The sequence below is a fragment of the Theropithecus gelada genome, chromosome 5 (genome assembly GCF_003255815.1).
Source record: "Theropithecus gelada isolate Dixy chromosome 5, Tgel_1.0, whole genome shotgun sequence".
NCBI classification, from domain to species: Eukaryota; Metazoa; Chordata; class Mammalia; order Primates; family Cercopithecidae; genus Theropithecus; species Theropithecus gelada.
The window spans coordinates 31,110,243-31,123,209 of NC_037672.1; positions in this window are offsets into that span (position 1 = coordinate 31,110,243).

The following is a 12,967-nucleotide window of genomic DNA, read 5'->3' on the forward strand; positions in this document are numbered from 1 at the left end:
TCTATAACAATGCAGTAGGCAGTAAGGTAGCAACTGTTTGGTATCTGCTTCTTCTTTACTTTTTCTCAGTAGCATGCCATTTTTTTTTTTTTTTTTTTTTGAGATGAATTCTAACTCTGTCGCCCAGGCTGGAGTGCAGTGGCGCGATCTCTGCTCACTGCAAGCTCCGCCTCCCGGGTTCATGCCATTCTCCTGCCTCAACCTCCCGAGTAGCTGGGACTACAGGCGCCCGCCACCACGCCGAGCTAATTTTTTGTATTTTTGGTAGAGACCGGGTTTCACTGTGTTAGCCAGGATGGTCTCAATCTCCTGACCTCGTGATCTGCCCACCTTGGCCTCCCAAAGTGCTGGGATTACAGGCGTGAGGCACCGCGGCCGGCCAGTATGCCATTACTTTTAATCGCAAAAATTGTAATTGCTTTTGCATCAACCTAATAAATATGCTCAATTTTTTTCTCATCTAAAAATAAACTTTTTGAACCTCTTTTCTTGGTTTCTGGATACTGATTTATTACTTTCTCTTCAAAGTTAAATTTTTGAATCAGTGTTTAAACTTACTTTTATTATATTTCTCTCTCAACTACAATCTTCTTTCACCTAACAAGTCTTTAAAAAGTAACCCGTTGTTCTACCCAATGGAAAGCATTTAAAACTTTATGTTTAAACACATTTGACAGTGTTGCTTACTCACTAAGTTTAAAACACTCTTTGGCTACACAGCTTCTCAATCTCATGCTCATGAACTTCTTTCTGGATTCTTCCCATAAAGATTGGTGGTGTTAGCTTTTGCTATAGTCCATGTTATTATTTATGTATTTATTTATTTGTTCTTTTTAGAGACAAGGTCTTGCTCTGTCACTCTGGCTGGTCTTGAACTCCTGGCTTCAAGCAATTCACCCATCTCAGCCTCCTGAGTAACTGGGATTACAGGTACAAATCACTGCACCCAGCTGTTTTATGTTTTGTTCTGTGTTTTCTCCTCACAATATAAGTTTAAACGCCTAGTTTAAGCTACTACCCTCTTTCATCTTCAACACAGAACCATCTTGGTGTTAAGAAATCTATCTTTAACATTCGCTGATTGGCAGACTAATCACTGTATTACGAGTTACATCCATTATAAAGTTTTTAACATGTTTGTTTTACTCAATGGGAAATCTAGATGGCTTGCGGCATGTGAAGAACAGTTCCCGGCACAGAGTTTGCCCCAAATAAATGTTGTCATCATCACCAGCATCATCATCATCACCATCATCATAAGTGTAAACATAATATTAGCAAATAACCTACTGAGGTTAAATATATGTTTAATTCAATGTATTTAAAATTAGATTCTTTATCTCTGCATTTTGCTCAAGCATCATGCTGTTCTTACTCAAATCTAAACCAGGAGTCATTCCTGACTCCAGAATCACGTTGATTCTATTTTTCTTTGTTGAATATTAATGTTTACCAGTTCTACCACCATTGCCAGAGCCTATCTCATCTCAGTATTTGTAAGTGCTATCCAATAATACCTCACCTCAAATTCTGTATAGTCCACCTCTTGTCTCTTTCCCTTGGAACCTGTGTGATATTCCAAAACTCCAAACCAGATCATTATTCCTGCACTTTAAATTCTACTTTATCTTTCCATACTCCTTAGGTTAGACTCAAACTTCTTAACCTGGTTCAGAGGGTACTAAACAAACTAGCGCCTTCCTTATCCCTTACATATTTTTTCCTCTGCCTGGAACTCATGGGATTCTCTATTCTACTTCTGTCTCCCATTGATGGATGTATATTATTAAAAATGTGTTGGTTTAAATCTCCGTTCAGCTTCTTACTAGCGTAGATACTGGATTGTGGGAAGTCTTCAAAAACTTCATTTTATAGTAGTATTATTACTAATACTACCACTTTTTTATATTTTATTTTATTATTTATTTATTTATTTATTTATTTATTTATTTATTTATTTATTTTTGAGACAGAGTTTTACTCTTGTTGACCACACTAGAGTGCAATGGCACGATCTCGGCTCACTGCAACCTCCACCTCCTGGATTCAAGTGATTCTTCTGCCTCAGCATCCCGAATAGCTGAGACTACAGGCATACGCCACCATACCCGAGTACTTTTTTGTATTTTTTTAGCAGAGACAGGGTTTCGCCATGTTGACCAGGCTGGTCTCAAATGCCTGACCTCAGGTGATGCTCTCAACTCAGCTTCCCAAAGTGCTGGGATTACAGGTGTGAGTCACTGCGCCGGCCTAATACTGCTACTTCTAATGGTTAACTTCATCAAATCTCAGCTTAAATTTTATTCCTACGATTGCCTTTTCTATTTCCTTAGATTTGTTTTGCCAACCCTACTAAGACCCTTTTTTGTTTTTCCCCTGTCATTTACTTCCCATTTACATTATGGTTTTATTGCCTTCCTTCCTTCCTTCTTACCCTCCATTGCTTCTAAGCAGACATTATATCCATTTTATTCCTAGAGCATATCAGAGCACCCAGAATGAAGTATTATTTGCTCAAAAATATTTTTAAATAAATGAATGACCAGATAAATGGACATATGAATAAATAAAGTAATGATAGTTAGAAAATTTCTTAAATATTTCAATCTGAAATTCTGACTTCAGTTACGGAATTTTATATTATTTTAATTGAGCAAGTATTTTAATTTTCATGGTGCCCAGTGATTGTATGTATAAAAATAAGAATGCTGCTTATTTGAAAAAAGTTATTGGACAAATAAGATGAAGAGAGTATGTAAAATGTAATGGCTAATAATAATAATAATACTTAATAAATGATTACCATGTCCCAGGCACTGTGTTTCACACTTATGGATTATATTATTTAAGACTTACAAAAACCCTATGAAGAAAGCATTATCAATATTAAATTTTTCCTCCAATGTTTTTACATTAGAAACAAAATTGAATCATAGATTTTTTTTTTTGCAAGAGGCCCAAGATCATACAACAAATATGTGCAGAGCCAGGACCTGAACCAGTTGATATCTACAAATGCCTGGCTTTTGCCTCTGGGCTCCTTCAGGTATATCTAACTTACATTCTAAGTTTGTTTCTGTGGTTTTGTTGTTGTTGTTGTGTATGTATATATAAAATACTATCTAAAAGTAAAAAAAAAAAAAAAACTTCTGTATTTTTGTTTAGGCTTTATGAATGAGAGAACAAAATTATTATAATAATAAATAATCAAAACAAATAATGCAAAAAATTTTATGTATTCAAGGAGGTCACTCTGTACTATTCTTTTTTCTGAAAATTACATCTAAAAGTCTACTTAATAACTAAATATTTAAGCATTTTCAAAATAAACTCATTAACATTAATTTTTTCAAAATAAACTCATTAACATTAACATTAATTTTTCTAACAGAAGAAATTTTCTACATGAAAACATTATCTTCAGGTAGTCAAAAGCAATTTTATTATAAAATTATATGTTTACCTTCAAGGGAGATCAAAATGAATTCTGAATATTTTAGTAATTTTAATACCTCTGCATATCTAAATTTTTATTCATGAAATGGTTTTATACTTTTAGGTTATTTCATAAGATCAATACATAACTGAGTTGCAAATGGCCCAAAAATACCTTTATATTATTTTTGATATATTGCATTTGACATTTTGTATTTCGATGGTAGACATATTTATGTAACACTTAACATAATATTTGAGATTATAAAAGAAACATAGAAATTCCTCAGGTTTCCCATATATGCATAATTTAGAGAAGTATACTTCCACATAGGAAAAACTGTGCTTAATCATTGTTTATTTAATCATATCACTTTGATTAAAACTTATATTTTGAATTTTTGTTGTTACCCATTTTAATTTACCACATATCCCTTCTTTTTACCAAGCACATTTAGAAAAATAGAGGCAGAAATATTGTCACATTCCAAAGTCATAAGACCAATTAGTAAATACAGAGGTAACACTTCACAGAAATTACACTGCTAGACTTTTGCACAACTCACTAAGTCACATTCTTTTTTTCATCTTTTAAAATATGTGGAGATAAGTCCTCTAATATGATACTGGGCTTTATTTTGATGGATCTAACCAATTAGACTCACTCTATCAAAAAAAATCCAATAATGTGCATAATAAATTCTTCTCATTCTCTGTGCACCTGTTCTCTCTCATTATGTCTAAAACTTGGGATTACTCCAAAGTGTTCCATAATGACTTTCTATAAGCAAGAAAAGCAGGAGAAATTCTTCAAGGACAGAGTGAATTGGTATTTGAAGTGGTGCTAACTACTTAGGTAGGAAGGAAGTGATAGCAGAAGAAAGACCATGAGACATATATCATTTGGAGGTAGCCTGATTTATGGGATAAAGAATCATGCTGCCAGTGATGAAAGGTACAGAAATCCTAAGCAGTCCCAGTTTCTCAGTTTTGTAAACAGTAACACACATTTTCAGTCAATGTAGTTTTTCCTGTATTCAGTTTTTGGAAAATGTTTAAGCAACACAGTCTTGTTTTTGTTTTTTGTTTTATACATCTTGGAAGATATTTAAAAGACTAATTATTTCATGTTTATAGCCATTGTGTATCTATAGAACTACATATATCTACTTTCAGTTGCAATTTATTTATTTATTTATTTATTTATTTTTGAGACGGAGTCTTGCTTTGTTGCCCAGGCTGGAGTGCAGTGGTGCGATCTTAGCTCACTACAACCTCTGCCTCCCGGGTTCAAGCAATCGTCCTGCCTCAGCCTCCCAAGTATTTGGGATTACAGGTGTCCACCACCATGCCCGGCTAATTTTTGTATTTTTAGTAGATGCGGGGTTTCACCATGTTGGCCAGGCTGGCCTCGAACTCCTGACCTCAGGTGATCCGATCCAACTCAGCCTCCCAAAGCACTGGGATTAGAGGCATGAGCTGCCGCGCCAGCTTAGTGGCTATTTCAATTGTTTCTGTTGTCTAATCACTGATCCTTGTCTGCATTCAAATTTCCTCAAACTTTTGAGGTTGACATAGGTAAAAAATAGCTAAGCTAAGTTTCCCTCTACAAAATTAAATCATGAAATGAGACTAAGGCTATATGGGAGTAAAACTTGACTAACCCCTTCCTTTTTAAAAAGTCTGGTACTAGCTGGGCTTCAAATAGCTATTTTAACTGCTTTCAGTCACTTCTGAAATATATAGATTACCACTTTCATATGTTGAGTTTACCTGACGGATACAAGATTATGACACATACTATTTCATATTATAACCATTATAAATATTCAATCGTTGATTTTCTGTGGTGGAGCTCTGGGTTAATTGAGGTAGAGAAAAGCCCATGTAGAATTTAAATCTATAGCTAATCATCCAAATCTTCTTTGGAAGACTATAAACATACACATTTAAGACAAAACTAGAGCAAACAGAATTAGCCTAGGGAAGCAAGAGGAGTCCCCTAATATACATTCTGGAGTATTAACTTCGGTTTCTCCCACCTTCTTTCTCTCCTTCCCTTGCTCTTTCCCTCTCTACATCCCTCTCTTCCTCCTTCTCACCTTGCTTCCCTCCCTGTCTTCCTTCCTTCCTTTCTCCCTTTCATATGAACATGATGGATCTATTTTTAAGATGATGTCATTCTAAAAATATCACTGTCAGTTTGTGGATTAATGAACCAAATTACAGGAAATTAATTGCTATTAATATCCAATCAACCTGACCCATAAGGGAAAGTGACTCTTTACATAACCAATATATATAATGGTATAAACCAATATTATACCAATATTTTATAGCATTATAAAATAAAATATTAATGTATATATAAAAATGCATATGAAATGCATTAATATTTTATTTTATAATGCTATAAAATATTATATAAATGCATATAAAAATGCTATAAAATATATAAATGCATATATAAAATGCATATAAAACATATATAAAATATTTTATAGCATTATACAATATTGGTTATATAAATAACTTCAGAATAGTTTTGGCTTAAATCAAGTTTTATTCTCTTCTGTTATGTTCTCTTCTTTTTATTTATTATGATACCACTATGATTGAACTAATATACTATTAATCAAAATTCTAAGAGAGTTGGCTTTTAGTAGAGATAAAATATTCTTCAATGAGGGCTAATAAAATAAAAATAGGTAATATTTATTGATAATTTACTTTATGATAGACACTGTATCAAGCATGTTAAATGTTATATCACTTTAACCACTGAAACCAAGGTGTTTAAAAGGAAGAGAAAAAAACGAAAGCAGAAAAAATAATTTTGAAGTTAATAGAAGAAAACATAGTGAAAGGTCTATCTTATTCAGAATTTTGATGAGAGTATGTTTTTATTTGCCCTTACCCTTAGTATTAAGTACTGCATATTTCTTTCCTTCGAACTAAACTCTATGAAATGAAAATAACTTCTAGACTTCAACTGATAGGAAAGTCCTACCTCAGAATACTTTAACAGCTCTGTTTGAAAATTGGCTCTTTTTGTTTAATGTCAGTATTTTGTGAGGCTGCTCAGTTCCCACAGTGACAGATATTTTAAGAAGAAAATAGCCTCAAAGAAATAATAGGCTGTTGAATTCCCACTCAATAAGTCTAAGCCTGTTTCAGTTTTCTAAATTAGGGGAAAAACTGCCAATGATATTTTAAAATATTGTATATGTCAAGATTTGAAGATTTAATTCAGATATTTCTTCCTAAGTTGTGCTGGTGATTGCTGGGAAGAGATGGAGGTAACCAGCCTTGCCTCAGGTGAATTAAGAGTGAGTGGGCTTGCAAAAGACCTGAGATCAAATTAAGGCTCTGCAACTTACGCATTCTGTAAGCTGAGGCAACTTCCTCAAAATTCTTTGAGCCTCAGCCTCTACAATTTTAACTAAAATCGAATTAATGTTAAATTCTTCACAACGTTGTGGGTAAGAAGCACTCTGCACATTTAGGTCCTAGATAAACATCTGTGCCTTCCATTATCTGCACAATTCTAAGCAAATCACTGAAACTTTTAATAAACAGGAGCAGTAATAGTATATTTGTTTGAAAGCAGAATTGTAGACCAGATACTTACTTTGAGATTTTTTTAATCCGATCTTAGAGAGAGTTACATGAACTCAAATGGAAATTCTGACTTTATAGATATGAGTTGGGGTCTTTCTAATAATTGCAATATCAACATTCCTGAAGAACATGTATAACGACTGGGGTTCTATGTTCTAAGAACATAGAATCTGATTGCTGGGAAGACATGGAGATAACCAGCCTTGCCTCCCTTAATTCACTCAGGTGAATTAAGAGTGAGTGGGCTTTAGTTAAACAGACGAACTTTAGTTAAATAAGCAGCAGGATGTAGGTGTACTAAGAATCAGGGGTAGAAACATGTGGCAGTCTATTTTGATGAGGCAGGTAGTAGGTTTGGCTTTGTAGGCAGACACAGCTGATGCTCTTTACCACTAATAACCCAGCCAGACTCACAGGGCCACTATAAAAATTGGGCATAATTAACGCTTTATCTGCAGAGTAAATGGTTTCTCAAATAGCCTGTAATTGTTCATTGTTTCCTTTTATTTCAATATCATTGGATAAAAAACTGGTCATCTAGATTCATAAGCTAAGGAGCGTGTACAAAGCAAAGATTCCCTAGTTGTATCACAGATACTGATTCTACCAAGATCATATAATGGTAGATCTTCTCAGAATATGAGATATTCTTATACATGCAGGAGTAAAAACTGCATGTAACTATAGAGTATATTCATTCTTTCAATTTGAAAAACACTCAACCGCCAATGTTTTAGGCAGTGGTGAAATAGTCAGATAGAAAGCAAAGGCTTTTGTCCTCAGAGTTTATGTGCTATGAAGGATAGGATAGTAAACAAATAAAGTAATAAATATAAAATTATGACAGTAGCAATAAGTGCTTTGAAATATAAATATCAGGATAAAGATGGTGAAGAGAGTGACAAAAGAAATACTTTTGACCGGATAACATAGCATGTATTGAAAAAATTAATGGAAAAATGTAACTCAGCAAAAATGAATAAATTGAGATGGCAAACACTTGGAAAAAACTGGTTTGGTTAGTAAAACTAATATTTCTGTTTTGAGATTATTATTCATTCAATGGAATTGAATCTTGACTTAAGTGGAGAGATCTGGACTATTAATGCATTTTGGAAAATCATCAGCAGTCAAATGAGATTTGAGAACTGAGTGTAAATAAGCAAGAGGAGTTTAGTCCATAGCCTGAGCCATTCGGCATCTTAATGTTCAGAGGTAAGAAAGGGGAATAATAAAAGAATACTGAAAAATACTCTGGAAGACTCTGCAAGCGTGGATTCTTAGAAACCAAGAACAGAGTGTTTCAAGAGGGTAATCTGAAAAGCCATTGACTGCTGAAATCCAGGAAGACTCAGAACTGATATCAATCAGAACCGTTCCTGTGGAGGAATAGACACAAACAACTCGCTGGTGTGAATTCAAGAAAGAATGGGAGGCAAGACTGTGCAAGCAGTGAGGATAGACATCTTTTTGAAATGTTTCAATAATTTTTCAATAAAGAGAAGTAGGGAAATGAGGCAACCTAGTTGTGAAAGAGTATAACTGAGTAAGTAACTTTCTTAGAGTCTTAATGATTATATAAAGCTAACACTAAAAATTAAATACATCAGGACTAAGATTAAAAAAAAATTAAACAAGGTATGCCCTGGCTTGTACTATCATCAAATGAATTCGTGATCTACATTTACTTTGTTCCCATATACAGCATATGATCATTTCACTTTCTAGTTTATATCTAATTTGTATTGTCTGGCAAAAGATTGTATATTTTAGATCTCCTTTACTTTTTGTTTATTCTTATCCTAGACAACAAAATCAAGCTTTCGTCGCACATTAGGGTAATTAATTACAAGACAAGACAGAGAGATAATGTCACTGGGACACCATTGGTTTGTGAGGCCCAGGGTCTTTACCAAGTGATCTGTTCCTGAACTCAATGGTGTAGGCATTTTATAAATAAATCTGAAAGCAAAAAGGCCTTACTAGTCCTTTATAAGGAGTCAAAACAGTGGCTGTTATACCCAGGAAAGCTCAGTATCTACTACATTATTCGAGTTTATTCTATTGGAGGTTAAGTGTGACATTCAGGTTTGTTTGGCAGCTATTGCTCCCCCAAAAAGACAAAGGTATTGGTTTTTTATATTTGACTGGCTGATTGGTTTTATTTCTTCCATAAATTTAAAAGAGATTGATTATTTTGGTCATTTTCCATTTATTAATTTTTATTTATTCTGTACCAGTATATTCTCACAATGTGGGCTGGCTGCCGTGAATAAAGATACGGTTGACCCTTCAACAATGTGGGTTTACACTGCATGAGTCCACTTACACGCAGAATTTTTTCAATAAATGCAGCAGTCCTCTGTATCTATGGATTTCACATCTGCAACCAAACATAGATTAAAGCTATAGTATTTGTGGGATGTAAATGCCACACATACAAAGGCAGATATATTTTTCATATAGGTGGATTTTCATATAGGGGGATTTTACCCAGTCAACTGAAGGATTTGAGTATCCAGATTTTGGTATAAGCAGGATGTACTGAAACTAATCCCTGGCAAATACTGAGGGACAAGTGTATATCCTCCAACATGGCAAATCAATATTTCAGTTGAAAAAATTTATTACTATAGATATGAGATTTTAACATATCCTTATTCCTATCTGAACAATTAAAAAAGTCCTCTTTAGCTATTTCTGTATTCACATTACTTGACATCTTAATCATTAGCGAAAGGGAGATAATCTCAATTTCACATCCCAAGCCAATGCATCCGTCTGAGTTAATATGCAAGACAGTCAACCTAACAGAGACCACAAAAGCTAATGATTGTGCTGTCTGAATGAAAGTCAAACAATGGCTTAATTTGGTGTGCCATTGATGACGCGTTCTTGCATACTAAGTATTTTTTGTTTCTACTTTTTCTTATAGATAAAAAAAATTCCTCTTCCTTTTTGCCTCACTTGGTTTGGAGGTAACAAAGTTTTCTTTCATTTATTGACACATTTTATTTTTTTCTGTAGAATGTCATGGAACTGGAATATCATTTGAAAGAATATGAGTACTCTGTAGATAACGTGTTCTCCCAGGCATACATTATTTCAAACAATTTTTTTTTTTTTTTTGAGACATAGTCTTACTGTGTCATCCAGGCTGGAGTGCAGTGGTGCAATCTCAACTCACTGCAACCTCTGCCTCCTAGGTTCAAGTGATTCTCATGCCTCAGCCTCCCGAGCAGCTGGCCTTACAGGTGTCTGCCATGACCCCCGGCTAATTTTTGTATTTTTAGTGAAGACAGGGTTTCACCATGTTGGTCAGGCTGGTCTCAAACTCCTGACATCAAGGGATCCACTTACCTCGGGCTCCCAAAGTGCTGGGATTACAGGAGTGAGCCACCAAGCCCAGCCAAACAATTCTTTCTTAGTTTACTCTCTTGTTTGCCCTTCTGAATCTGCTCATATATATATATATTTTTAGTGTACTTATTTGTGGAGATTTTAATTCAGAATATATCCATATTTTTGAATGTCCCCACTCACAAGCCATCACTTTTGACTTTTTGAAATATAGTCTCTTAGTTCTTATTTATACCTTTGCTCTGGATCTATTCACCATTATGCATCAAGAGCCCACCCAGGCACCTTTCAGGAACCACCCATAAACCCTACAGTCTCCGCTTCTATGAAAAGCCTGGGTTTTCTCTTTCTCTGACAAAATACTTTATGATACTAGTCAAAGTTATTTCTATTATGAGTAATATTTCCCTATTTTGTTCCTTATACATGAAATTAGAAGTGTATAATAAGAGAAATTATTTAATATCTGTGAACATATGTTTCCATCAGTTTTTGTGTGTATGCACATCTAAATTGGAATAAGAGAGAAAATATTGCCAAATGTCCATATTTTCTTCCATTTTTCCATCTGTTTCTAAATACTTCGTGCTAACCAACTCATGGGAATTTCCTCAGATTATATTCTTCTTTATCAGCAATTTTGTATGTTAATAAACACAAAGAGTAAAAAAAAAAAAAAAAAAAAAAAAACCATTCAGGCCATATGCTAGAAATTCATGTTCACTGAATCTGCAATTTTGTTATATAACGATTGTAATCAAAAGTTCTGTAAGGGTCAGTAGATAACAGTGGAAAATAAAATCCATGTAGCTTAGATACTCACCGAAGGAATACCATTTATTAATATTTAGAAAATCATCACTGAATCAACAGTTCATTTCTTAAATAGGACTAGGGTATTGTACAACACAGAACTCACATATATTTATTATTTTGTAATTCTGTCACATTCCCTCCTTTGACCTTCTTTCTCAAATTTATTTTAATTTACATGAGGACACGTCAAACCAGAGATGGATAGCATCCTATTCAAATATTTTAAAAAATATATTGAGGGGATCCTGTGGGTCTAGAAATAATTTCCACATTAATACCTAAAAGTGATAACATTTTATGGAATGCATATGAAATCATTATTGAAATGCCTATATTCTGCTGATTTCCCAAATGCAGCAGGAAGTTAAACTGAACATCGGGCATCATTTATACATTACTTATGCATTGGTTGGAACATGGGGATTGTCTTGCTGGATCAGGCTTGTGGCAAATTAAGGGATGAGTCCTCTTTATATAATTGAGTTGTTCATGCAGCATCTATGTCTTGACACTTGCAAAAGTCCAGGATCTGTTTTGAGCAATGAAGAAATAGCAATGAACGAAATTGAGAGTGCCTGAATTATCCACCATAAACTCAGTACCAATACTGAAGTTAAAATATATGTGAGGTTATTTTCGTATATATTTTCATAGTGATTTATGACTATCAGTCTCACACACACACACACACACAAATATATGTATATGTATATATATATAATTACATATCATTAAATAATTATATAGTAATCTCATGAAATGGTGGTTATTATTATAATACTTGTTACTTTAGAGTAGTAAATGCCATAAATACTCATTTTATGGGTAAACCCTTGCATCAGGTTCTTTTAAATGTGCATCGTTGAAGTTATACAGATTGTTCTAATCCTAATATGTAATTATTTGATGAACATGTAATAATACAAACAGTATTTCTGTCAAGCATGATGTCATGAATATGTTTAAGATTTCTTGAAATATATCAAAGCATCTAATGCATGACTTGGCTCATATTTCTTTACAAATTTTGCTTCTCAAATTGAATATACCATCGATATTTTAAGTTAAACAACACATTAAGCTAATATTGTAAAAGAAGACTCTTCTATGTTCTCCAATTACTTGCATGAGTTGCAGACTATGATTGTGAAAACTTCATTTTATATATACACTGTCACAAAATGGTACATCTTTTTTAGATGACTGCTGTCTTCACAGTTTTCTGATAATTTTATACGTTCTATTTCTCAATGCATCCTGAGTTCTCACTCCTGCTTGCCTTTGCCCATGGTACTTCCTCTGCCTACAATGCTCTTTTTTCTTTGTTAAAATTTTCCTCATCTTTCAAGATTCATATCAGTGATTCTCTCTTCCACAAAATAGGTACTGATTATTGCTTTCTATATCCCAGTCTCTGTGTAAAGCACATTAACTTTCAGCATTTTACTTTATAATGAATTTTGTCATCCCAGTTATACAAATGAGACATAGAAGCTCAAAAGAATCTTTAATCTTTAACTTCTCTAAAGGTTAACAGATGGTTAAGCTAGGAGTTAACACCATGCTGTCTGGCTACAAAGTGACTGTGCATATTCTTCTATATATATATTTAATATATTATTTCTATTTCTGGATATCTGTTTTATGTGATTATCATGACTACTAAGCTATAAGATTCTGGAGAAGCAAAACTACTCTATTTTATTCTCATAATTTCTTGTTATCAGCTGACATT